This window comes from Rattus rattus, chromosome 9, assembly GCF_011064425.1.
Source record: "Rattus rattus isolate New Zealand chromosome 9, Rrattus_CSIRO_v1, whole genome shotgun sequence".
Lineage (NCBI taxonomy): Eukaryota > Metazoa > Chordata > Mammalia > Rodentia > Muridae > Rattus > Rattus rattus.
In genome coordinates, this window is record NC_046162.1 from 48,864,330 (window position 1) to 48,888,979 (window position 24,650).

General features: G+C 46.4%; 1 non-coding gene across 1 annotated transcript; it reads left to right on the top strand.

Annotated features, from left to right (window-relative positions):
• The first annotated feature begins 1,640 nt into the window (after nt 1-1,640).
• LOC116910640 lies at nt 1,641-1,745 on the top strand. The gene has a single exon (XR_004389178.1). It is a non-coding gene; the product is annotated as a U6 spliceosomal RNA (small nuclear RNA).
• Nucleotides 1,746-24,650: the final 22,905 nt, after the last annotated feature.

Here is a 24,650-nt window from a genome sequence, read left to right on the forward strand (position 1 = left end):
CTCAGCGGGAGCCCGCAGCCTCAGCGGGAGCCTGCAGCCTCAGTGGGAGCCTGCAGCCTCAGTGGGAGCCTGCAGCCTCAGTGGGAGCCCGTAGCCTCAGTGGGAGCCTGCAGCCTCAGCGGGAGCCCGTAGCCTCAGGACTCAGGAGGTGGAGATCAGAGGGCAGTGACTTTGAGGCCAGTCTGGCTACATAGTGAAGTCATGTTTTGGAACAAACAAAAGAACACTTTTGAGATGGCTCTTGAAGAATGAATTTGATTCCTGGGACCCATATAATAGAAGGAAGAGAATTAACTCCAGCAAGTTATCTTCTAATAATCACACACACACACACACACACACACACACACACACACACACACACACTCTCGCACACACACATATACACACATGCATACATATATATATACACACATACACACACATTCACAAACATACACACACATACACATATATACACATACATAACCACACACATACACACCCATATTCACACACACAAACACACATACACATATATATACAAACCCACATATACACCACCACACATATTCACACATGTACAAACACACACATATATACACATACAAACACACACATACACACCCATATTCACACATACATGTACACACATATATACACATCCACATATACACACATATACCCACATATACACATATCACACACACATTCACACACATACACTCACACACATACATATATACACACAAACACATACACATACATACACATACACATATACCTATACATACATGCATGCACTCATACACATACACACATACACACACTCAAACAGACTCTCACACACTGTGGCATACTTATACTCACAAAATCAATACATAAATGTTACAAATTAAAAATGACTGTTGTGGTAAGTAATAACAATATGATGTGGGGCACCAGGCACCATGCCACATTGCCTCCTGCTACTCTCTGTCCCTGGTGATCGCTCCACCTCTGTGGCTAGCCCCATCAGCAGCCAGCTACCTCTTGGCTCTCTGCTGCGGACTCTGCTCACGTTCCCAGCTTCCACCCCTGTAGTTATTGTCACAACTCCCAGTAACCTGTTAAAATCAAAACTCTAGAGGCTTGTAATCTATCAATCAGATTCATATCAGTAAATTCTCACTCCAGAAAATGTCCACACGATAAACTCAGAGCCAATTGATATTGATATAAACTTCCCACCTAGATAAGATGAATTATCCCATAATAGTCCATCCCTTATAAGATATTCATAGCTAACTGTGGCTAATTAAAGCCACACGGGGGTGGGTCATCCTTCTCCTCCTCCATCTACTCTTCCCTTCTCCTATCTCTCCGGCCTCTCAAAAACTCTGTACTCACCTTTCTTTTTCACTGCCCAATCACAGGCCTTGCCTTGTCTTGTGCCTGCCCTCACCTCCATATAGACGTCAATATAGAAAGAAGGCTCAGGACACTTACTGCCTCCAGAGGCCCCAGGTTTGATTCCCAGCACCCACATGGCAGCTCACAACTTTCTGTAACTCCAGTTCCAGGGGATCCAGTGCCCTCTGCTGGCCTCCTCAGGCAGGTGCACAGACACACATGCAGGCAAAACACCCAGACAAATAGAATAATAAAGTAAAATTGAACAATAGCACAGAGGTGCAGCTTATATACTAAAATTAGAACAACACAGAGAGGATCAGCAGGGCCTCTTTGCAAGGATGAGACACATTCATGATGCTTCCATGGTTTAATTCCTGTCAGAGAGGCTATCCCCATTAGGTTTCATCAACACGTCTGCCTAAACAGGACGTGAACAATGACACTAACGGGCATTCTAACACGGAAGGGGCAAGCTCGAGCATCCCATCCTTGCACAAAGAACTATGGGAAATGCTAAGAGCAGGAGTCTTCTCGGTCTCCCCCAGAAACGAGCCCTCCAATCGACTATCCAATACCAAGTGGTCAGCCCAGAGGTCATATACATACAGGTAACATCCTATGGACTGAGAAGGTTGTATTTGTGTATTTAGAAATTTATACACGTGTGCATGAGAGGTTGCAGGGAGGAAAGGACATGGGAAATGATGTAATTCAATTTCAAGAAATAAAACAATAAGATGGAGAGAGATAGAGGAATGAATTGATACCAATGTCAATCTCTGGGCATGCATGGGCCAGTGTGCCCAAGTACACGCATGCATATACATGCATAGACCAGTGTGCCCAAGTACACCCATGCACATACATGCATAGACACCAGTGTGCCCAAGTACACCCATGCACACACATGCATAGACCAATGTGCCCAAGTACACCCATGCACACACATGCATAGACCACAAACACACATGCTCTTTGAAAAACATAAGTGAATCAGGGTAGAGAGCATGAATAAGTTTCTTGTCATATTTTATAATATTTTATAACTTTGAAGTTATTTCAGAATAAAAGGTTGATAGAAGGCATTATAAAAGAGTATGTCTTTATCAGCTCAGGATAAAAAGGGTTTATTTTTGGAGACATATAAAGTCCAAATGATACAGGGAAAGATGAATACATTTTTAAATGCCTGACTCCATGGAGAAGCATGCACCAAAGAAATATGAACCACTGAGAAAATTTAAAAAAAAAAAAAACCCTTTAAAAAAACACAAGCAAATTTCTACAGGCGCAGCTCAGGTCATGTGGAGCTTGCCTACCATGTGTGTAGCCCTGGGGTCAGTCCCCGGCAGTACATAAAAAAGGAAACGGTAGCACCCACCCGCAATCCTAGCACTTGGGAGGTAGAGGCAAGAGGGTCAGAAGTTTAAAGTCATCCTCAGCTATAAGGTGAATTCAAAGCCAGCCTGGGATTCATGAGACACTGCCATAAATAAATGAATGAATAAATGTGAAACAACCACAAAAGTTGGTATTTATATATCTCTCCTTATCTATATTCATTCAAATCTCTATCTATTTCTATACCTGTCTTAGTTGGGGTTTCCATTGCTGTGAACAGACACCATGACCAAGACAACTTTTATAAAGGACAACATTTAATTGGGGCTGGCCTACAGGTTCAGTGGTTCAACCCATTATCATCATGGCCGGAAGCATGGCAGCATCCAGGCAGACAATTGGCTGGAGGAGCCGAAAGTTCTACATTTTGATCCAAAGGCAGGCAGGAAAAGAGTATATCCCACGTGACTAGAAGAAGGGTCTCCAAGCCCACACCCACAGTGACACACTTCCTCCAACAAGGCCATACCTACTCCAACAAGACCACGCCTCCTAATAGTGCCACTCCCTGGGCCAAGCAGAGTCAAACCACCCCACTACCATACAAAAGATAAACATCCCAGGGCTAAAACGGACAGAGATTATGAGTAGGCTCATCAATGGAAAAGCTTCAGTGAAAATACTCAACCTCTCTACTAATCAAGACGGCAGAAACAAAACAGTCAGCAACAAGCCATTCACACTCATCAGATCAGCAAAAAATAGGACTGTGACAATAGGAGACTGTTGACACACAAACCTGCATTTGCTGCTGACAGTTTCACAAGGGCAGATTGACAGCGGCAGACGTGACAGACGTGCGAGGCAGACGTGCGCGGCAGATGTGGAAAGCCCATTTTCAGGTTACTTTCCCTGACAGTTAATTTGATGGGATTATGTAGAAGCACACCTCTGGGTGGAGCTCTGAGGAGGTTTCTGGAACAATTTAAATGATGCAGAAAGGCCTGCTCTGCTGAGGGAGGCAGCATTCCTTGAACTGGATTCCTTGTACTGAGCAAAAAAAAGGGGGCCGAGCACCGGGTTCAGATCTCTACCTCCCAACCAGCCATTTATGCTCCTTCCTCGACCATCGAGGACACTGACCAGAGGAAAGCTTTGCTAGTCCCCTGCGCCTGACAGGGAGAAGGCTTTCCACTCCCACAGGTCTTGAGGCCCTCTGGTCCTTAAGATAAACAAACCCTTGTCAACAATCCACATTCTTGTAGGACTTCACATTCCTTACACTTCAGCCAGGCCTTCCTCCCACACTTATTTAGGGATTATTCTGTAGGTCTGAAATGTTACTAAAACCCCTTTTCCTTGTCATTGGTTTTTATTCTGTTATTATTCCGTGTGTTCATGGTGTGTGTTGTAAGGGGCAGGGCGCACATGCGACACGGAGCATGTGTAGAGGTCAAAGAACAACTTTTGGCCATCCGTTCAGTCTCTGCCATGGGGATTGAACTGGGATCATCAGGTTTTTGCAGCAAGTTATGTTACAAAATCAGTATTACTAAAATTTTTATTACTACTTTAAAGTTTTTGCATTTCCTTATTAATCTGTGTGTATGTGTGTGGGCACAGATGCAGTATACGTGTGGCGATGAGAGGACAGCATGCATACGTTGTCTCTTTCCTCCTACCATGTGGGGCCAGGAGACTGAGCTCAGGTCATCAGGCTTGGTGACAAGCACCTTCCACTCCCTATTGATCCATCTCATCAACCCTTACAATTTTTAAAAATTTTAATTTATAATTGGTTTACTTAGAAAGTCCAGTACTTCTCACCTCCCACAAGGTGGTGGACACGGTCCCTCGAGGTCATGGAAATCCCACCCAATCCTTCCATACCTCAGATGACAATGAGGTATGATTTGGAATAATCATATGAGACTGATTTGGAATCATTGATAATTTCCCAATTATCCTTTATTAAACAAGTTTGTGCATAGTGTAGTAAAGATTTGTAGTAAATATTTAAAAAAATTTGTAGTAAAGTATATTTAACAAAAAAATTTCTACCTTAGCCATTCTAATCGTGCAGTCTGGTGGCATTAAGAACATTCCATTGTTCGGTCGCCATTACAATCCATCTCCCGAGCTTCTCTTCCTCAGCGGAAACTGTGGACCCATTAAACCACACCTCAATTCTCCGGCTCCTCCTCACGGTCAACACCATTCTCCTTTTCATTCCTGTGAATTAGATCATATGAGTAAAGTCATACAATATCTGTCCTTTTAAAATGTGTGTGTGTGTGTGTGTGTGTGTGTGTGTGACACAAGAGTGTGACAAGTTATGACAGGTAGTGGTCTGAGGACAACTCAAGAGAGCCAGTTCCCATCTTCCACCTTGTACGACACAGGGATCCAACTCAGATCTCTCTGCTTGGGAGCAAGCGTCTTTACCCGCTGAGCCATCCCGCTGAGCCATCCCGCCGAGCCATCCCGCTGAGCCTGTCCTTTTCCCTCTTGGTGTCATGTGCACAAGGCTGTCCTACACTGTAGCATGGGTCACAGTTTCATTTCTTTAAAAATTGTTATTCTTGTGACTGTTTTATTTTGTTTTGTTTTATTTTGTTTTGTTTTTCAAGACAGGGTCTCTCTGTGGAACAGCGGTGGCCGTCCTGGAACTCGCCTTGTAGACCAGGCTGGCCTTGAACTCACAGAGATCCCCCTGCCCTCTGCCTCTGCCTCCAGAGTGCTGAGATTATAAGACCATGCCACTCAAGCCCGGCCCTTAAAATATTTTTGAGAATTTCATACATGCATTCAAATTATGTTGATTTTACACTTTTTCTCCCCCGCAACCCGGAGCCTGAGGTGTGATGTTCAGATACTCTTGGGTGTAGCTCCCTCCTCTGGAGTGCGGTGGACCTTGCAGAACCACAGAGAAAACTCTGTCCACCCAGGAGCCACCAACTGTCAGTAGCTTCTTGGCTCCAGGTAGGGGTTTTAGTTCTTTTTAAGGCTGAATAACATCCCGCTGTACAAACACAGCACACGTTTTATCTGTTCCGTTGTCGATCCACCCTTGAGTTGCTCTCAGTTTTTGCTGCAGAGAGCAAAGCCATTGCAAACTTGACAGAGAAGTCATTCTTTGGAGCTTAGAGCCCACAGTGAAATTTCTGGATCAAACAGTAAGGTTTGAGGAGCAGACGTGCTGGGGTTTTAATTTATTTTATTTTGTTTACAGTTGCTGCACTATTTTATGCTCAAGGAGTAGAATGTTTTAAATCTATCCTGGTCTTCATTCCAAGATGGCATAGCCCACTGTGCAGCCACCACCCTGACCTCCCTCATTTGTGCTCCTTATCTGCAAACTTGCATCAATCTGTAATGTACAGGAACAGAACTGGTCCTCTTATAGGAAGGGTGGGGCCAAGGCTTAAGGCCAAGTTACCAGAGGGCAGAATTATAATTAAATCCAAAGGCTATAAATACCTCGGCTGCCCAGGGAAGCGCATAAGAAGGTCTGGGTTTCTCTTCCTATGGAAGGAAAGGGAAATGGTCTTCCTCCTGCCTCTCAGCCCCTCTCCTGCCTCCCTCAGAGTCACGGGAGAATTCACAGAAGGAATTCATTTCTATTTGTGGAATCTCTGCTGCAGCAGATAAGAACAAAATTAGTCTTAAAGGGGCAAAACAACCGTGTGTGTGTGTGTGTGTGTGTGTGTGTGTGTGTGTGTGTGTGTGTGTGTGTGTGTGTTTGGGATTAAGCCCAGGGCTTTACATGCAAGCACTCTGGTAGTGAGTTATAACCCCCAAACCCCAAACAACTTTTGAAACAAAGAAACTTGGCTTAAACCTTAAACCTGATTCAAAAAACTAAGTGACTAAGTGAATGATTTGGTTTGAGTAAAAAAACAAAAAACAAGCAAACAAACATCGCAACACTGAAGCTAAAACAGGAGGGTAGAGACCAGAGACCAGGAGATTCCGTTACACTACAGTTTATAGTGGTTACAGACTAGTGAGGAAGTGACATAGAAATAAATACATGTCCATTTAAACGAAGAGAGAGACAGAGAGAGAGAGAGAGAGAGAGAGAGAGAGAGAGAGAGAGAGAGAGAGAGAGAGAGAATAGCTCAATGGTACAAAACAAAGACATGAGGCCCTGGCTTCTAGCATGTCCTACCCAGCTCGGTCCTAGAAACCTAACTGGGACAATGACAGGCACTCTTACAGAGAAACTGGGACTAGAGGTGTCTGCACTCACTCTGATGGAGGACACCTATTACAAAACAACCAGGGTGAGTTTATTATGTACAACACAAGGAAGAGTTAGCCGGTCTCAGTAGGAGTCTCTGTGGAGGGAAGGTGACAGACTTCAAACATCTAGGAGGAGGAAACTGCAGTGGCTGCTTCCTGTCCACTCTGCCAACTTTCCAACACGGAGCAGCGGGAGGATCTGCCAGTTCCCTGAGCCTGAGCCAGGAAATGCCTTTGCCAGTTCCCATGAGTCTGGCATCGGGACCTTGTCAATAGGACACTCGGAGTTTCCTCTGCTTCCTGCAGGGTTAAAGCCTCAGCATCAATCAATCAATCAACCAATCAGAAAGTAATTTAAAAGTATCTCTATGTTTTCTGACTCCAGAAGCAATGTACATCCCTCATGCAAATCAAAACATACAAAAACATTGTAACTAAAACCAAGAAGCCCTACCAGATGACTACCGTTAACAGCTTGTGTGCCCATACAGTCAGGAGTGGTTGTCCACTGGAAAGTGCTAGACCAAGCCAGGGCCATACTCTTAAAAAAAAAAGCATCTCTTCCTTTCTCAGCAGCTACCTTTCTCAATAGCTCCTCAGTGTGGGGCAGGACACCACGGTCACCTCCTGCTCCACGCTGGCATCTTGTACAGCTTGACCTTGTGCAGATCTCATATGTGCTATCACACGCACTGTGGGTTCGTACATGCAACTGTCTTGCAGAGTCTAGAAAACGAACTTCTTGTCATCCACTGTCTCTGGCTTTTATACTCTTTCTATCTATGCTGGCTGGTTTTGTGTGTCAACTTGGCACAAGCTGGAGTTATCACGGAGAATAACTTCATTAGACCCCGCTGTAGACTCCCTGAGCTGGTAGGTAGTCTTGGGTTCTATAAGAAAGCAAGCTGAGCAAGCCAGGGGAAGCAAGCCAGTAGGTAACATCCCTCCACAGCCTCTGCATCAGCTCCTGCTTCCTGCCCTGCTTGAGTTCCAGTCCTGACTTCCTTTGGTGATGAACAGCAATGTGGAAGTGTAAGCTGAATAAATCCTTTCCTCCCCAACTTGCTTCCTGGTCCTGATGTTTGTGCAGGAATAGAAACACCCCCCCCCTTCCACAATAACCCTTGAGCCTTGAGAATGTAGTGCCAGGGAAATGTTAGTGGTCCCCAAAAAAGACAGGCACCAATCTGATATAACTCACATCAGGGTCTTTATTTTATTTTATTTGAACTAGCTCTCTCTCTCTCTCTCTCTCTCTCTCTCTCTCTCTCTCTCACACACACACACACACACACACACACACACCAACGTACTTCCATCAGGCAGGATGGTTTTGGTGGTGGGGGAGCCCTGAATAACTATAGGGGCAAGGCTTTATAGTAAGCAACAAGTGGAGGGCAAGTGTGCAAGCATCTAATTGGAAAACTATTGTGGCCCTTAACATAATTGGCTGGTGCTGGGAGTCATATCATAAACTTAATTTCTGTTCCCCTATGAGTTAGTGGTCATTAGGCATGGGGTGAGCTCATAACCTGGGGGTGAGGGTTCATTGAAGGAATAACCTGGAGACACTAGTCTTGTTGAGGGTGTAACCTGGAGATGCTGGTCTTGCTGGGGACTCGCCTAGAGACTGGAGCTAGGCTCGGGTTGTGTTGGGGTGGCAACTTGGAAACTATGTTAGTTTACCTGAGTTCAAACGTAGGTCAGGTTCTCTAGAATGGAGTCTGGACTTAAAAGGCTTGGCCTCTCAAGAGAAGGGAACGGGCATTGGCTCGTCTTGGCTGTCAACTTGATTATATCTGAAATTGCCTACACCCCCGGCAGCTGGACACACCTGTGAGGGGTTTTTCTTGATTAGATCATCGGCGGTGGGAAGATATCCTTAGGACCAGTGTATACTGAGGACCAGCTGAGATATCCAACCTTGTGGATAGGAAAATGAACTGCTGGACTCTTGGGCTCTTGCACTACTGGACCACAGTTTGTAAGCCACTCTAATATCTCCTGCATGTGTTTGCTCAATCTATCGGTTCTGACGCTTTGGAGACCCCTGACTAACACAGGGGGTAATATAGATGTCCCGTTTAGGGGTACACACTCAGCAGTCACTCTGCTGACTGAGCTGTCTCCCCAACACTGCTGATAGCCAGTCAAAGGCATACACAAGAAGACAGGTGGGTTGAGAATTTAGCTTAGTGGTAGAGCGCTTGCCTAGGAAGCGCAAGGCCCTGGGTTCGGTCCCCAGCTCCGAAAAAAAAAAAAAAAAAGAATCAAAGAAGACAGGTAACGTTTATGTTCTGCCTCTGTATGTGATGCTGGGAGTTAAAACGAGGGCTAGAGTGTGGCTCGGCTGGATAACTCTTGTTAGCCTGTATAAAGCTTAGAGTTCAATGACCAGGACACTGTGTGTGTGTGTGTGTGTGTGTGTGTGTGTGTGTGTGTGTGTGTAGGGTATGTTTTATGAAAACAAAATAAACAAAAAAAGTATACAGTGAAAACTTTCCCTCCCCAACCCATTCCCTGTCATCTCAGCTAGGTCAAAGGGGGGGGGGCTCTCTCTAGCCTTTCCATGTCCTTCTAGATACACAAATACGTAAGAAAAAGCTTTAACATTTTGTTTGTGCATGTCTTTGTGAGTGCACACGTCTCTATGCACAGAGGCCAGGAGAGATGTGAGATCATCTCGAGGTGGAAGCAGCCATTTTTTCCACACATCTATCTGCCTTGTTACATGGTGCTGTGATCTAAACTGTGCTCCTCAGAGCTCCCCTATGGGAGTGCTCTAAGCCACTGAGCTCTCTCTCCAGCCCACTCCCCCTCTTGGGCAGACTCTCACTTTGTAGCCCAGACTGAATAAAATAAATCTCTCTCTGGTTCCCCCCTTGCTTCTCTCTCTAATTGGCATCCTGCAGATGGTGGCTGAGCCAAGCTTGTTGGGACTCTATAGCCCATATTTTGACCCTAAGACCTGGGATAACTATAGGATTTAGGAGAAATAATCGGTTTATACGTTTTCTGTTTGCTTTACATGTGGGTTTGCATTTGTTAACCATGTTGGCAGATGCGGTCTGTTTTTGGATGAGGGGGAGGGTGTATTTTCAAAACAGGATCTCACTATGTAGTCCTTGCTGCCCTAGAACCAGCTCTGTAGACCAAGCTGGCTTCGAAGTCACAGAGAGCCACTGCCTTTGTCTCCCAAGTACTGGAATTAAAGGTGTGCACCACCAGGCCTAGCATTAGACGCAGATTCTTAGCTTCCTTATTTACGAACGTTAGAGAAGATCTTCTGGATTCAAGGTCGTTGTCTGAGAAGTTGATCCTACAAACTCTCCAGTGTCTCCTTTGTTTACTTTCACCCTTACATGCAAACAATGGTTTCTCCGTCCTTCGTTTATTCTGTTTACTTAAATAGTAATATTTACAAATAAAAAATAATATATCGGGGCTGGGGATTTAGCTCAGCGGTAGAGCGCTTGCCTAGGAAGCGCAAGGTCCTGGGTTGATCCCCAGCTCAAAAAAAAAAAAAAAAAAAAAAAAAAAAAAAAAAAAAAAAAATAATATATCAATAGCATAATAAGCAATACAATACACAAAGTCCTATAATATACAATGTGATATTAATAATTGAAATTAGAATTAGTAATCAATTGTGTTGTGTCATATATTATATGATTAATACTATAATTAATAATGCATAAATAATAGTAATAATAATTGTTGTTATTGTCCTTGTTTTGTTTTTTTGAGACAGGGTCTCTATAGCTCTGGCTGTCCTGGAACTCTCTTTGTAGACTAGGCTAGCCTTGAACTCCTGGAGCTCCGCCTGCCACTGCGTCCTGAGTGCACCGCCACGGTCCTTTATCTGGAGTGAGGTACCGGTGACATCCAGCTTAGATTTCTTCTATCTGGCGCCTGGTCATCCTGTTGAATAATTCACTTTCCCCCTCATTTTCATCATAAGGAATGTCCCTGAGTGCATCTGCATGTACCTCTGGGGTTTTTTCTTCTGTTCCATTAGTTTGTCTGATAAAAGCCAGCTACACACTGTCCCATTGCTGGACTACAGAGAATGCTTTCAGTAAGCCAACGCAATTACCCTCTCCCCCTGTCTCACTGGATCTCCTCTAAAGGTGTCCTTTTCGAAAATATTGAATTAATACTTAAAATTTAGAGCATGAGTGTGGGGCTATCCAATAGGGGCCTCACCCCCTCAGAAAATTAAATCTCCCTTCTTCAGCGGCCACCAACTGCCATTAGCTACTCAGCTAGGGGCAGGGCCTCAAGAGCCCCCCTTCCACCCGTCTCCATGCTGGAATTTCAGCTGACTTGGTCTTGCTCAGGAAACCCTATAATGGCCGTTGTCGTGTCTGGAAATGGAGCATTTTAAAGCACTCCCCAACATCCTCTGGCCCTCGAATTCTGTTTCATTTAGGGCTGAGCACCACAGCCATCAGTTCTCGCCCTCTGAGCAGGTATGAGCCTCTGCACTGCCTTCTGTCCTTGCAAAAGCAGCATCTGTGGCCAAGGCTAAGAGAGCGCTTATCTAAGGGTATAAACACAAATACTTGGAAGGCAGTTTGACAACATGACCATTCAGCAAAACATTAGTAAAATTTCTCCCGTAAGAACCTTGACATCCTCAGTCTTGGGCTTTTAGTCATGCGTTCAGTACCAAGTCTGAATCCCCTCCCATGGGGCCGGCCTCAAATCCAACCGAACGCAGCTGGATCGCCTGAGAAAGGAGATTCAATTGAAGTGATTGTCGTCATTTGTTTTATTTTCGTCTTTCGAGACAGGGTTTCCCTGCGCACCTCTGGCTGTTGTGAAATTCACTCTGTAGATTAGGCTGGCCTGGAACTCAGAGACCTGGCTGCCTCTGCCTCCAGAGTGCTGGGATTAAAGCTGTGTGCCAACACTTCTGTCGCTGCCATCACAGCCTGGTAAGTAAGTAGGGAGCCGGCGAGCCAGGTTTCCCTCAAGATGCTATGGTTGGATGGTTTGTATCATAGCAACAGAACACAACTAAACACGACTATTCTTTATTTGTTTATGATTATATGTGCCTGTGTGTATAATGCGTGCAGGTGCCTCTGGAAGCCACAAGAGGACACTGGGTCCCCTGAAGCTAGAGTCAAAGGGAGTTGTGAGCTGCCTTGTGGGTTCTGAGAATCAAACACAGGACCTCTGGAAAAGCAGCCAGTGCTTTTAACCACCGAGCCATCTCTCCAAACCCCCTCCTGTTTTAGACAGGACCTCAGTACACAGCCTTGACTGATCTGGAACTCACCGTGTAAGCAAGCTGGCTTCCACCTCACCAGAGTTCCTCCTGCCTCCGCCCCTGCAGGCTGGGATTAAACGCCGTGCACCTTCAGACCTCGCAACGTTTTTGTCCTTTTCTCAATAGTGTCCAGTTTAAGAGAGTTTGTTCTTGATACTTCAATTTCCTATAACCTAGATAAGTTAGATAATGGCAAAAACAAGCATTGTTGTATACTTTTTAAGGTGGAAAGTTGCGTGGTGGTGGGGTGGGCGTGGTGGTGCACGAGAAAGAGAAATGTGGCTCAGTGGTTAAGAGCATCGACTGCTCATCCGGAGGTCCTTAGTCAACCAACACAACCATCTGTAATGAGATCTGGTGCCCTCTTCTGGCCTCAAGGCGTACATGCATGCAAACGCTGTGTATATCTAATAAATAAAAATGAAAGTTGAATGAAGCCTGAAGAGGGAGGCTCCACCTTTAGGAATATCCAAGTCCTGGAAACAACCAGACATTAAAAGCTGATGCCGGAGTTGGGGATTTAGCTCAGTGGTAGAGCGCTTGCCTAGCAAGCACAAGGCCCTGGGTTCGGTCCCCAGCTCCGAAAAAAAGAAAAGAAAAAAAAAAAAGCTGATGCCGACAGATGCTGCGTCTCGGTTGCCCAGAGACTTTCCATACTCGTGTGGTCCCAGGAATGCAGAAGTTATTCCAGATATGTTGGCAGGCTGTAAAGATGTTACTGGAATTTCAGGGCGAGCTCTTGACCACCCCACAGGTTGGGCAGGTCTCACTTAAAATGATTTTGCTGCTTCCCTTTATTTATCTGAGAGGAGGTAACATGACATTCATGGAGGTCCGAGGTTCTCTCCTACTGGTGATCGAAGTTGGTGTCTGTCTTTCTATCCACTGGGTCATCCTCCAGCCCTAGATCTCACTTTTCACTGGGAACAGACACTCCAGAGTTTAAAAGGTCGGTGAACCTCATATGTGAAGCCTCGTTCTCATCTGGGCCTGATTTGGCTGCTGAAATCCTAGACTCCCAGGATGCCATGGTGGGATGAGACTTGTGTTTTTATGTGTGAGGAATGTGAATTGTTGGGGCCAGAGGTGAGCTGTAGATGTACGGTCACGGCACCATTCCCTGTGTCCCACCACGTGGTTTTGAGTATCTGTGTCCTCTCCCTTGGAGTCTAGGTGGGCTTGTGGTAGTGACAGAAATGGTGTTGTGGGGCTCCACAGGCTACAGTATAAATCTCAACATGCAGTGGATAACACGAGGCTACCTACCGGGCGGAGAGGGAGCCCAAGGCAGGCAGCTCACGTACAGAGTTGACAGACTGATGGAGAGAAGGGGTCAGGGGAGAGAGAGCACACACTGCAAGATTTTCCTTTTCAAAAATTATTAAGGTGAAAGGTAAAAGTTTTAAAGTTGCCCCCCTAGACACAAAGGTTAGAGCAGAAAAAAAAAACAGGTTAGACCCCAGAATTGTATGTTCCAAGAAGCCTCTCCTAGGGCTATAGAATGGATAATTACATTGGCCAGCTCAACAGCTTTCTCCCAGAAACTAGCTGACCATAAATCTTAGAGAACAATCTTGAGAAGCAGGAAACAACTTCTCCTAGGAACTAGCGGACCATGAAGTTAAACAATCTGAGAAGTAGGAGACAGCTTCTCCTAGGAAACAATCTTGGGGGACAGAGAGTTCTTCCTTGTGATTTTTCACTGTTATTCTACACACTTTCCAATGACGCCATCCCTGCCCCCTCGGGCTGTGGTTTCTCCCTTTAAATACCTCTTCTCCCAGCCTCTCGGGGTCAAACTCCACTGCCCCTGCGTGGGATACGAGTCTCGACCCCAGTGCACTGGTTGCTATCGATAAACCTCATGTGATTACAACAAGGACGGTCTTGTGTGAGTTCTTGGGGGGTCGTGTCATCCCGAGACTTGAGTGAGGGTCTCCCCACTCCGGGGGTCTTTCAAAGGTATAATTTTATAAGCCATAAATACCTCCAGGTTAGTGAAAGAGTCTCAGCTGTAGTCCTACCGGCCTTTTAATAGTTATTTTAGTCTTTAAAATTTGAGACTTGGCCTCACACCGCAGCCCTTCATTTTATAGCCCAGGCTAGTCTCAAACTTGCAATTCTCCTGCCTCAGCTGCCCGAGTGTTGAGGATTATAGGCATAAGCTACCATACCCAGATAGCTCCATAAGTTTAGAAAGATCCATTTTTACGTTCCCTTCTGTGTATGTTTGTGGTTGCATGCAGTGGAAGTCGGACGACAGCTTGCAGGAGTCAGTTCTCTCCTCCCACCATGTGTGGGGCTTGGGGATCGAACTCACATCCTCAGACTTGGCAGCAAATGCTTTAAGCCTCTGAACCATCATGCTGGCTCCGGAGCTCCAGAGACCAAATAATCTCTCTCATTCATTGCATAAAGTTTTCCAACATGCAGCAGCAGCAGTTAAGATTCAGCCATGTGATTCTGGCTGCCTTCCCACCATTGTTCCCCACCCCACATCCACTGTGCCTTTCCTTCTGTTTATAGAGCTGGCTATAAATGTACACAGCACACGAGACGTCCCTGATGTGTAGACTCTTTATTCCTGTGACCAATCTCTCCGTCCCTTCTTCCCATTGGCCGGGGGAGAAAGCACAGCTTGAGAGTTATTGGAGGCGCTGTCTCCTCCAGAGGAGATGTTGTCTTTGGCGTAAACATGCCCTCCTTTTAAAGTCCGTCTTCTCCACAGGACCTCCCTTTATCTTTCCATTGCTTTCCCCATCACAGCATCCGAGCACAGTAGGGATGGAGCCAGTGCCTGTACTGACCTCATTTGGTCCAGGACCTGAGGTGGCAGACCTGCCCCTCACACACACACATACCCTGTTGCCACCCCGTCTCTGTTCTTATCCTGATCCCTGTTGGCTGCAGCTCCCCATACACTTCCGGTTCAAAGTCTCCCTCTGCTCACGTCGACAAGCCTGCAGATGGTCACATCCGGACATTTCCGCCATACAGAAGTCCCCGGTTCCAAACTGAGCAGTGGGAATAACAGTGTGCCTAATGTCTCTCCTCTGCCTCTCTCTCCCTGGGATAGCGTTCTCTCACAGTGACACACGTTTCTCTAGAGTTAAGAGCTTGTACTGCTCTTGTAGGGGACCTGAGATCGGTCTCCCGCACCCGCGTCCGGTACAACCACCAGACAACCACCTTTAACTCTGGCTTCAGGCATCTGACACCCTCTTCTGAACACCACGGGCTCCTGAACTCACACTGGTTGCTGGAGCACCTGTGTGCATGCACACAAACACACACACTGAAGAGTAGTAAAAGTAAGCAAAGAGTAAAGCTCTTGGAGATTCTTCTAGAAGCCCACACGCGTCTCTCCACATGCGTCTCTCCACACGCGTCTCTCAGACTCGCCTTTCTTGCTTGCGCTTCATTTTCATCTACACAGTGAGTTCCAGGACAGCCAGAGTTACATAACAGAGAGAACTTGCCTCAAAAGAATGCATTTGTTTGTTTGTTTGTTTGTTTGTTTGTTTGTTTGAGACAGAGTTTCTTCTTGTAGCCCTGTCTGCCCTAGAACTCACTCTCTAGAACAGGCTGGCCTCCAACTCACTGAAATCTGCCTCCCTCTGCTTCCCAAGTGTTGGGTTAAAGACATGCACTACCACTGCCCAGCAAAGTTTATTTTGTACATGTGTGTTTCTATACATTTTGTTTGCCAGAAGAGCCTTGTACCCACAGAGGCCAGAAGAGGGCATCGGACCCTTCAGAACCCGAGTTAGACAATTGAGAGCAGCTGACTTACTAGGGCTAGGAATTGAACCTGGGTCCTCTGGAAGAACAGCCATCTCTCCAGTCCCCTTTTCTCTCTTAGCCCGCTTGCCTATCATTGTGAGGACTTTCCTCAGAGCCTGGGAACTACTGATCTGAGTATTTAGCTGTGCCCCCTTGCAGAAGGATGATCCCAGCTGGACTTGTGACTGCCAATACCCTCGTGGAGGGACGGGGAGGGTCGTGAGACCCTCAACTGCACAGCCAGCTGCTCCCTCCCCCTTGTCGTAGGCCCTAATGCACATGGCCTCAGGAAGGGGCTAGCCTCTAGCCCTCCAGTCTCCAGAGTACATGAGGGCAGTGGGGTATAGAAGAGGACTCCATCTGTCAGCCATGGGGAAGTTCTTCTCCATGCTAGGAAAGGCTTTTCAGGTGTAGACCATTGGAGGAGGAGCAGTGACCCCTCTAAGGAGCCCCTCGCCTGTGCTCTGGAAGGAAGCGCAGAGAACTCATTGATTCCCCAGGGTAAACTGTGACAGCACCATGCCTCAGTTTGCTACTGGGACCTTCGGGGGATGGGGAGGGGGTGGTAGATATTATTTCTGGCTCCTTCTCGAAAGGGATGTTAGCAACGTCTATATTAAACATCTTTATTAAACCCCTACCCTGCGTCACTAAATATAAGAACTCCAATTCTGCTTTATTAAAAAAAAAAAAAGTCATGCTCTTGCTGGGTATGGTGCCTTGTGGCTAGAATTCTATAATTTAGGAAGCTGAGGCAGGAGGATAGGGCTGAGCTTCAGGCCAGCCTGGGCTATGTGTAAGATCACATCTAACATAAATGAGCAGTGTGCAGGGGAACAGGAGAGAGATGTCAACACTCTCTGATTCTGGAATGGTTCCCAGCGCCCACAGAAGGGGTTGGCGATCACCTGTGAGCAGCCCCAAGGGTCAGCCGCTTCCATGAGCAACTGCACTCACCCCTACCCCAGTGGGGAAAAAGCCAAGCTCTTCCTCCCCTAGATCCTGCCCCTACTTCTGCTAAGTCCCCCTACTTGCCTTCACCTTGAGGAGTGATGCAAAAGATGTTTTATGATATTATTAACTTGTTATTATAACAACATATGTGTGCTTACATGTATGGAGGTCAGAGGACAACTTTGTGGAGTGAGTTTTCTCCTGCCTTTCCCAGCAATTTTGGAATCAAACTCAGATGGACAGGCTTGTGTGACAAGTGCTGTTACCCATTGAACTATCTCAACAGCCCAAGGACTGTTTTTGTTTTTGTTTTGTTTTTTTTAAAGATTTATTTATTTATTATGTGAGTAGTACACTGTCTTCAGAGACACCAGAAGAGAGCATCAGATCTCATTACAGATGGTTGTGAGCCACCATGTGGCTCCTGGGATTTGAACTCAGGACCTCTGGAAGAGGAGTCAGTGCTCTTAACCGCTGAGCCATCTCTCCAGCCCCCAAGGGCTTTTTTTTTTTTTTTTTTTTTTAACATTGTGAAATAAACACTGTACTTTTAGTTTGTGCCTGATTTTTTTCTTTTTCTTTTTCTTTTTTTTTTTAGATTGAGACCATAGAATTGTTTGGAAATAGAACTGACTAAAGATGGAAATAATTATGAATCCACATAGACTCCTCAGGATTTTTTTTTTCCTAAGCAAGTTCCTTGGCTGCCTTTCTGAGTCATACTGATTTTAAAGCAGCCCTTCCCATGATTCCCTGCTCCTATTTAGTTTTTCATTTTTGCCATTATGTTCTAAATTTCCAAGAATTTTTTATTCTCTGGTTGCTTCTTTTTCTTCAGCTATATGTAAATTTTTTCCATTTTTACCTTTTGTAAATGCAAAAGGGGGGTGGGGTAGGGGAGTGGGGGTGGGAGGTTAGGCTCCGGTGCCTCGGGCTTGAGCGGTCTGTTGAGACCACGTGTACCTGGGGTTCCTTTGCCCATGGTCCTATGGAGGCCATGGTAAGGCCATACTGCTCTCTAGGGTTCAGCTCCGGACCCCGACCCCGTGGGAGCTGACCTCACAGTGGATCATCGCAGCAGGAGGGCGGCAGACACCGCCACTGGTTGGTGGCTGAGATTTGCTGAGGGCTTTTCAGCAAGCTTCCTTCTCTGGCTTAGCGAAACCAGACAGACCATAGATAATGACAGATCTGCCTCCTAGGATCCTACAGCTTGGAAACTCTGCTGCCCGGGACCCTTAGGCCTACCTGCCTCCCCGGAGCCTCCCTTGAGGCCGGCCTAGGACAGCTCGGTTCTCAACAGAAAAATGGCCCTTCCTCCTTTTTTCTCCTGATGCCTTTTCTCCAGTTTTGGATTTGCTGGAAATGAACATCTTTGACGATGTTGTCTGGCTCTCTCTGCTCATTTGTGTGTATATGGTTCGGAGAAAAGAGGCAAGCGAGCGGTACGAAGCCTGACGTCGTGCGTTACTGAGCTGTAATGTTCGACTGCCTTACATTTGCAGTGTCGTTTCTACTCCGTTGTCTTTAATTCTTTTTGGATAGTTGTGACAATTGAATCCTGACATTCTAGCCCATTCTCAATTAACTGCACAATTTGGGGACATGTTTTCTTTGGAATTGTACTTTCGAACCACAAAGTATTGTAAGAATGTGATGTGATCCGGACTATAAATAGCAACAATTACATGCTTTTGAATCAAGAAAGATGTTTTAAATTAACCTAGATGCAGACTACCAGGCTTCAGGGTGGAGTGAAGTAAAGGCCTGGTATCTAGACTCTGAAAAAACAATATTGTCCACCAGGGGGAGCTATATACCACGTTTGAAGTTCATTTTTATTTATTTATATTTTTCTTTTGTTTTGTTGGGTTGGGTTAGTTTTTTGTTTTGCTTTTTTTTTTTTAAAGAGAATTGTTGCTTACTGTCTTTCTTAAGCCACTTTAGAGCAAGATTCTCTGGACAGTGGGTTTAGTGAAGCCAAAAGAGCATCCTGGATATAAAGTCAGTCAGTGAGCTGTAGGCTTGGTTCCAAGCAGACAACTCTGGGGTTTCTGGGTTTGACTCTTCCCCTGTAACTGTCTTTGTTTGACCACGAGGCTTACCTTTATTTTCTTTTTAAAATTTATTTTTTGACAACTTCACACGTGTATATAGTACATTCTGGTCACAAGCATCCACCCTCTCTTAGCTCCCTCCTACCCTCGTCCTCCCCATAAGTCCCCCTTCCATCACTGTCTTTTGCAGTTTTGTTCTGTGGCGCAGTATGTTTAACCAGGGCCTCCTGCCTAAGTACACACAGTGGCTTCATCCCCCAAGATGACTCCCTTCCCCGCAGCAGCATTAGCTGCCAATAGGGGGAGCCCCTTCCCCATCCATGAACGAATGCAGCCCAAGTGCGGGGTGAGTTCCCCAGTGCAATGGCCTTCCTGCGCCCAGAGCAGCAGCACTTCCCAGCAATCCTCCCCGTCCTCTGGCTCGTACCTTCTTCCCACTTCCCTCTTCGGTGATGTTCCCTAGCCTTGGCAGGGATGCTATGGATGTCCTGTTGATAACCGAGCGCTCCACAGTCATTCTCAGCACTTTGACCAGTCGTGCATCTGCAGTGACCACCGTTCGCTGAAAAAAAGAGCCTTCTTTGACGAGGCTAAGGGTAGAAGCACAAATATTTGGGAGGTAGTTTGACAATATGTCCTTTTAGTCGTGTATTCACTCTTAAGCCCTAGGACCTCTCCAGCTATGGACTTTGAACCAGGTCTACAAACACTGAGTATGAATGAATGCCCTCTTGTGGGACAGACCTCAGATCCTCTCAGGACACAGGTGGTTACCCCGTGACAATCCTGCCACTATTGCATCCATGGACACATCTTGCCTAGCAGCTTGTCATGGAAGCAGGCATAGGAGACTCCTTTCACAGAGGTGGATGTGACTGCAAAGTTCTGACCTTTCAGCCTCCCAGACTTAAATGAAAATAGCCCTGCTTGCCTGGAGGATTCAACGAATGTCTAAAATCCAGCTCTTGATGCAGAATGTACCCCTAGACATCTCTGTAACCTTACCCCAACTTCCCACACACGCCCAGGAATTGCAAGCACGAGCCACCACAATGGAAATTGGTCTATCTTGGTTGAGTATCTACCCTGAACCCAACTCTGACACCAGGCAATGTGATGGGTTAGCCTGAGTTACACAGGGCTAATGGTGGAGCCTATGTGACCCAGGTGACAAGAACTGAGAGATCCACATAAACCCAGCCCTGCTACTAAGGCTGAGTGGGAGGGCCTCTGCACAGCCCTCAGAAAGCAGGCTGAAAGAAGAGAGAGAGTGGACAAGACCCAAGACACACCACGGGGCTCGTGAGACCAACACAGGTCTCAGGATCAGCTTCGCACCCAAGGAGACTCCTCCCTCACACGGTGATGAATGGGAAGTCGGCAGTGGTGACTTCAGAGTTGTGGCTCTAGGAGGTGACACAGTCAGGGTTTGGCCTGTGGCCGCAGGGGTGCTGGCATGGCTGCTGGAGGTGGAGGAGAAAGCTAGACAAGCAAGAAAGCCAATGGGCGGCTGGGCTGAGGGTGGGGATGCTGCTGTCACTAGAAGGTAAACCTCAAACACTGGGTGTCGTTGTTGCTCAAGAAATGGTGGCAGACTTCAGGGATGGGGGCTGATGGGAGAGAAGTGGTAAGCCCCTCGAAGAGCAAGAAGGAGCCTGAGCTCAGACTCCAGCTCCAGACTCCAGCTCTGGAAGTCACAGAGCCTAGGATGAAAGGCTGAGAACACTGAAGTTAACCTAGGTGGGGCGGTGCAAGCCTTTAATCCCAGCACTTGGGAGGCAGAGGCAGGAGGATCTCTGTGAGTTCAAGGCTATCCTGGTTAGCTAGAACTCCATGGTGAGACCTTGTTGGAGGTGCAGGGGGGGAGTGGAGGGGGGAGGAAAAAGAAACTTCAAATTAAACAAGCAGAGTAACCAGATAAAATTGTCTCTCAACTCCCACTCAGATTACAACAAAAGGATTTTTAAAGGCATAAACCAAGAGCTGGAGAGATGACTCAGTGGTTAAGAGCACTGGCTGCTGCTCTTCCAGACTCTAGGTTTGACTCATGGCACCTGCATGGTGGCTCACAACTGTCTCTGACTCCAGTCTCAGGGAACCTAATGCCCTTTCAGGTCTCTGCAGCACCAGGAACATATGTGGTACACAGAAGCACAGAAGCACATGCAGACAAAACATCCACATATAAAGATAAGTGGATAGAAGAGAGAGAGAGAGAGAGAGAGAAAGAGAGAGAGAGAAAGAAAGAAAGAAAGAAAGAAAGAAAGAAAGAAAGAAAGAAAAGAAGGAAGATAAAGGCCAAAATTTTAGAAGGCATAAACTCTTAGGGTCAAGAAGAACAGAAGTTAGAAACACGAGGAAGGTGAGCATTCTGGATGTTGGGGCGGTGGGTGAGGAATGACTGACCTTGCAGGGCACAGAAACCCAAATATTGTCAGAGTCAGGGGTGAACAGGGAACCCTGAAGGATCAAGAACTGAAAATGTCAGGAATTTGTCTACTCATTGCTAGGAAATATAAGACTGCTATTTGGTGGCTTAAAGCACTAACCATTTGTTATCTAATGATTCTGCAAATGTAGTGGGCGAACCTGGGCAGCTCCACTCATGCCCTGCTTGTTGGGCATCCAAGGCAGCTCAAAGAAATGACTGATGGCCAACAACCGTGTTTTCTGTTTGCCCAGTTCTGTGTAGTGTGTCCCCAGAGCTTGGGCTCCTCAGAGATTGATAGACTAAAAATGAGGCAATTCTTGTTCATTCCCCGGGCCTGTCCTTTTCCCAAATCATGTGACTATCAGCAAAAGGCCTGTGTCTGTGAGCTACTGAGCGTTAGAGCCATGGACAATGCTAGCACCATGCTTCCAGGGGACCAGGGTTTGGTTCCTGCGACCCAGATGGTGGGTTGCAATTGCCCAGTTCCAAGGGATCTGACACCTTCATCTGGTCTTTGCAGGCACCAGGCACCAATGTGGTGGATGGACATATATCCAGGCAAAATACCCAAACATTAACTTTTATTTTTAAAATTATCTTTAAGACATGCCCTGGTCATTCTGGAACTCACTATATAGACCAGACTGGCCTTGAACTCACAGAGTCTTCACTCTGCCTCCTCCCAAGTGCTAGAATTAAAGGCATGTACCATCCCCACAAATTTAATAATAATAAGAACCACAAGTTATCGTTCCGTACTCTGAGTCCTCAGTGGAATAGTTGATGACCTCCGGTGTCCTTTCTGTGATACCATCTCTCCTACTATCTCCCAGGGACCAAGTAAAGAGTCTTTGATACACACACCCCACATACTTTCTCTTTTCGAATTCTTTTACACATCTGCGTAATGTCCTCCGATAACTGGATTCAGACATACTGGTTACGGTCTGGGGCACTGTCAGATTGGCAGCTGTAACTCAGACTGGCCCAAACACAGCCTCGGAACAGTAAGATTCACCACATCACATCATTTACAGAAAACAACTACCCAGAGACTATATGTTTAGTTTGTTTCTTTTGCTTTGCATCTCCATATACACCCAAAGAACTAGCTACCAGGGGGTCTGAGCCATCATTTCTAAACCGCATCTATCACCTTTGCCTTTGCCTTGGGTTTCGGATCACAGTGGAGACGCGTGGGTCATGTCTTGGTTCGCTTTGTATAGTACTTTGATAAACACTGTTCTCCAAAGGCAACTTGGGGAGGAAAGGGTTTATTTTAGCTGCTGCAGGAACTGAAGCAGAGGCCAAGAAGGAGCTCTGTAAACTGGCTGGCTCTCGTGGCTTGCTCAGCTGCGGGACCGCCTGCCCAGGGATGGCCCCGCCCACAGTGAGCTGGGCCCGCCCACATTCATCATTAATGCCCCCTGGACTTGCCTACAGGCTGCCTGATGGCATTTTCCCAGTTGAGGTTCTTCTTCCCAGATGACTCTAACTTGTGTCATGTTGGTAAAGTTAGCAAGACTGGAAGACTAGGCTGGGATGTATCTTCTGTTTCATTTCTATCTTTCCCAAACCATGTATTTGCATGAATTAGACTGACTTACCTAACTGTAGAACTAATTTTAAAAATCTGTATGGTTCGAATTTGAAAGTCAGCCTTAGGCTCATAGTTTGGAACCTTGCTTACCCGTTTGCAAGGTGATGTTTTGAAAGCTGTAGACCAAATTTAGCAAGTAGGACCGAACTGGCAGATGTAAGTCACTGAAAATGTGTTTTTTTTTTAGGTGGGGGGCATTAAGATAGGATCTCTCTACACAGCCCTGGCTGTCCTGGAACTCACGCTATAGACCAGGCTGGCCTCAAATTCATGGCGATCCGCCCACTTGTCTCTGCCTCCCAAGTGCTGGGGTTAAAGTCCTGCACCACCATGTTTGGCAAGGATGGGCTTTTAAAACAAACATTAGCAGCTCCTCAAAAACTGGTGTAAGTTACATGAAAAGCAGAATCCTTATCATGCTCCAGTCTGTTCCTCTTGCCTTCTGCCTGAGTAGATGAACTGCCCTGCTAGGCTCCATGAACCTTCTGAGTCTGACTAGGAAATCGGAGAATTTCTCCTATGTCCCATCACAGTGGTGTGCGGTCATTTAATAAGGGCCACCCTCTGACAATCCCGGTAGATGGTGGGGCTGACCCTAGTACAGAGCAGACCCTTTGGAGCCGTTGGGTGATCAGCTGTCTAGAGAAGCTGCAGCTCTGTTTGGCTGTCACTCTGTCCGGAAAAGAGGTCAGTTTTCCTTGTGATGAAGCTCGACCCTGGCTCCGGGTGTTATCTGCACACTGTACTGTGGATCCTCGGGTCCGGGCATTCTCTCCTCATGTCTTACTCTCTGGAACCGTGGGGAAAAGAAATAATTTTAATCACCACAGAACTGGGCTGGCTCAGGGGTTAAGAGTGCTGGCTGTTCTTTCAGAGGACGAGGGTTCGATTCCTAGCAACCACATGGTGGGTCACAACCATCTGTAACTCCAGTTCCAGGGAATCTGACATCTTGTTCTGGTCTCCCTGGGCACCAAGCACATGTGTGATACACAGATATACATATGGGCAAAGAACACATACATAGCTTTTAAAACGTTAAGTACAGAACTGTGGGCTGCGGTGTGTTTGTGGCAGAGCGCTGCCTAGTGCCACCCTGGGTTCCATCCCAGACCCCACAAGGCAAACGGATACAGTTCGCTGGCTGCTAAGGCCACCTCCCTAACGCTGCTAAGTTCTATGCCTCCAGCTATGGGGAAGGGGTTTCCAGAAATGCTCTCTGCCTTGTAATTCATTAATATTTTCCTGCCTCTCAAAGGGCAAGTTTAACTCCATTACCCTGTGGACCATCTCCCTATTTCCGGAAATTTTTAAAATAAAGAAGAGATGTATATCTTTAAGAATCACGGTGTTCTAAAAGGACGTCATGGAACAACAACTCCTCCCGTCTTCTCTGCCCTCTTCCAGTAAAGGAGACATTTCCCCCAAATGTGTGCTCCGCCTCCTCCTTTCTGTTGAAGAGGCAGCACATCCTCTCTCCTTCAGCACCTGCATTACTCAGTGATGGCCGACTAGGAATTCAAATCAGTACATAGAATTCTTCCTCCCCCCCGCCCCCACACTTTGTATTATATTTAGTCCACCACG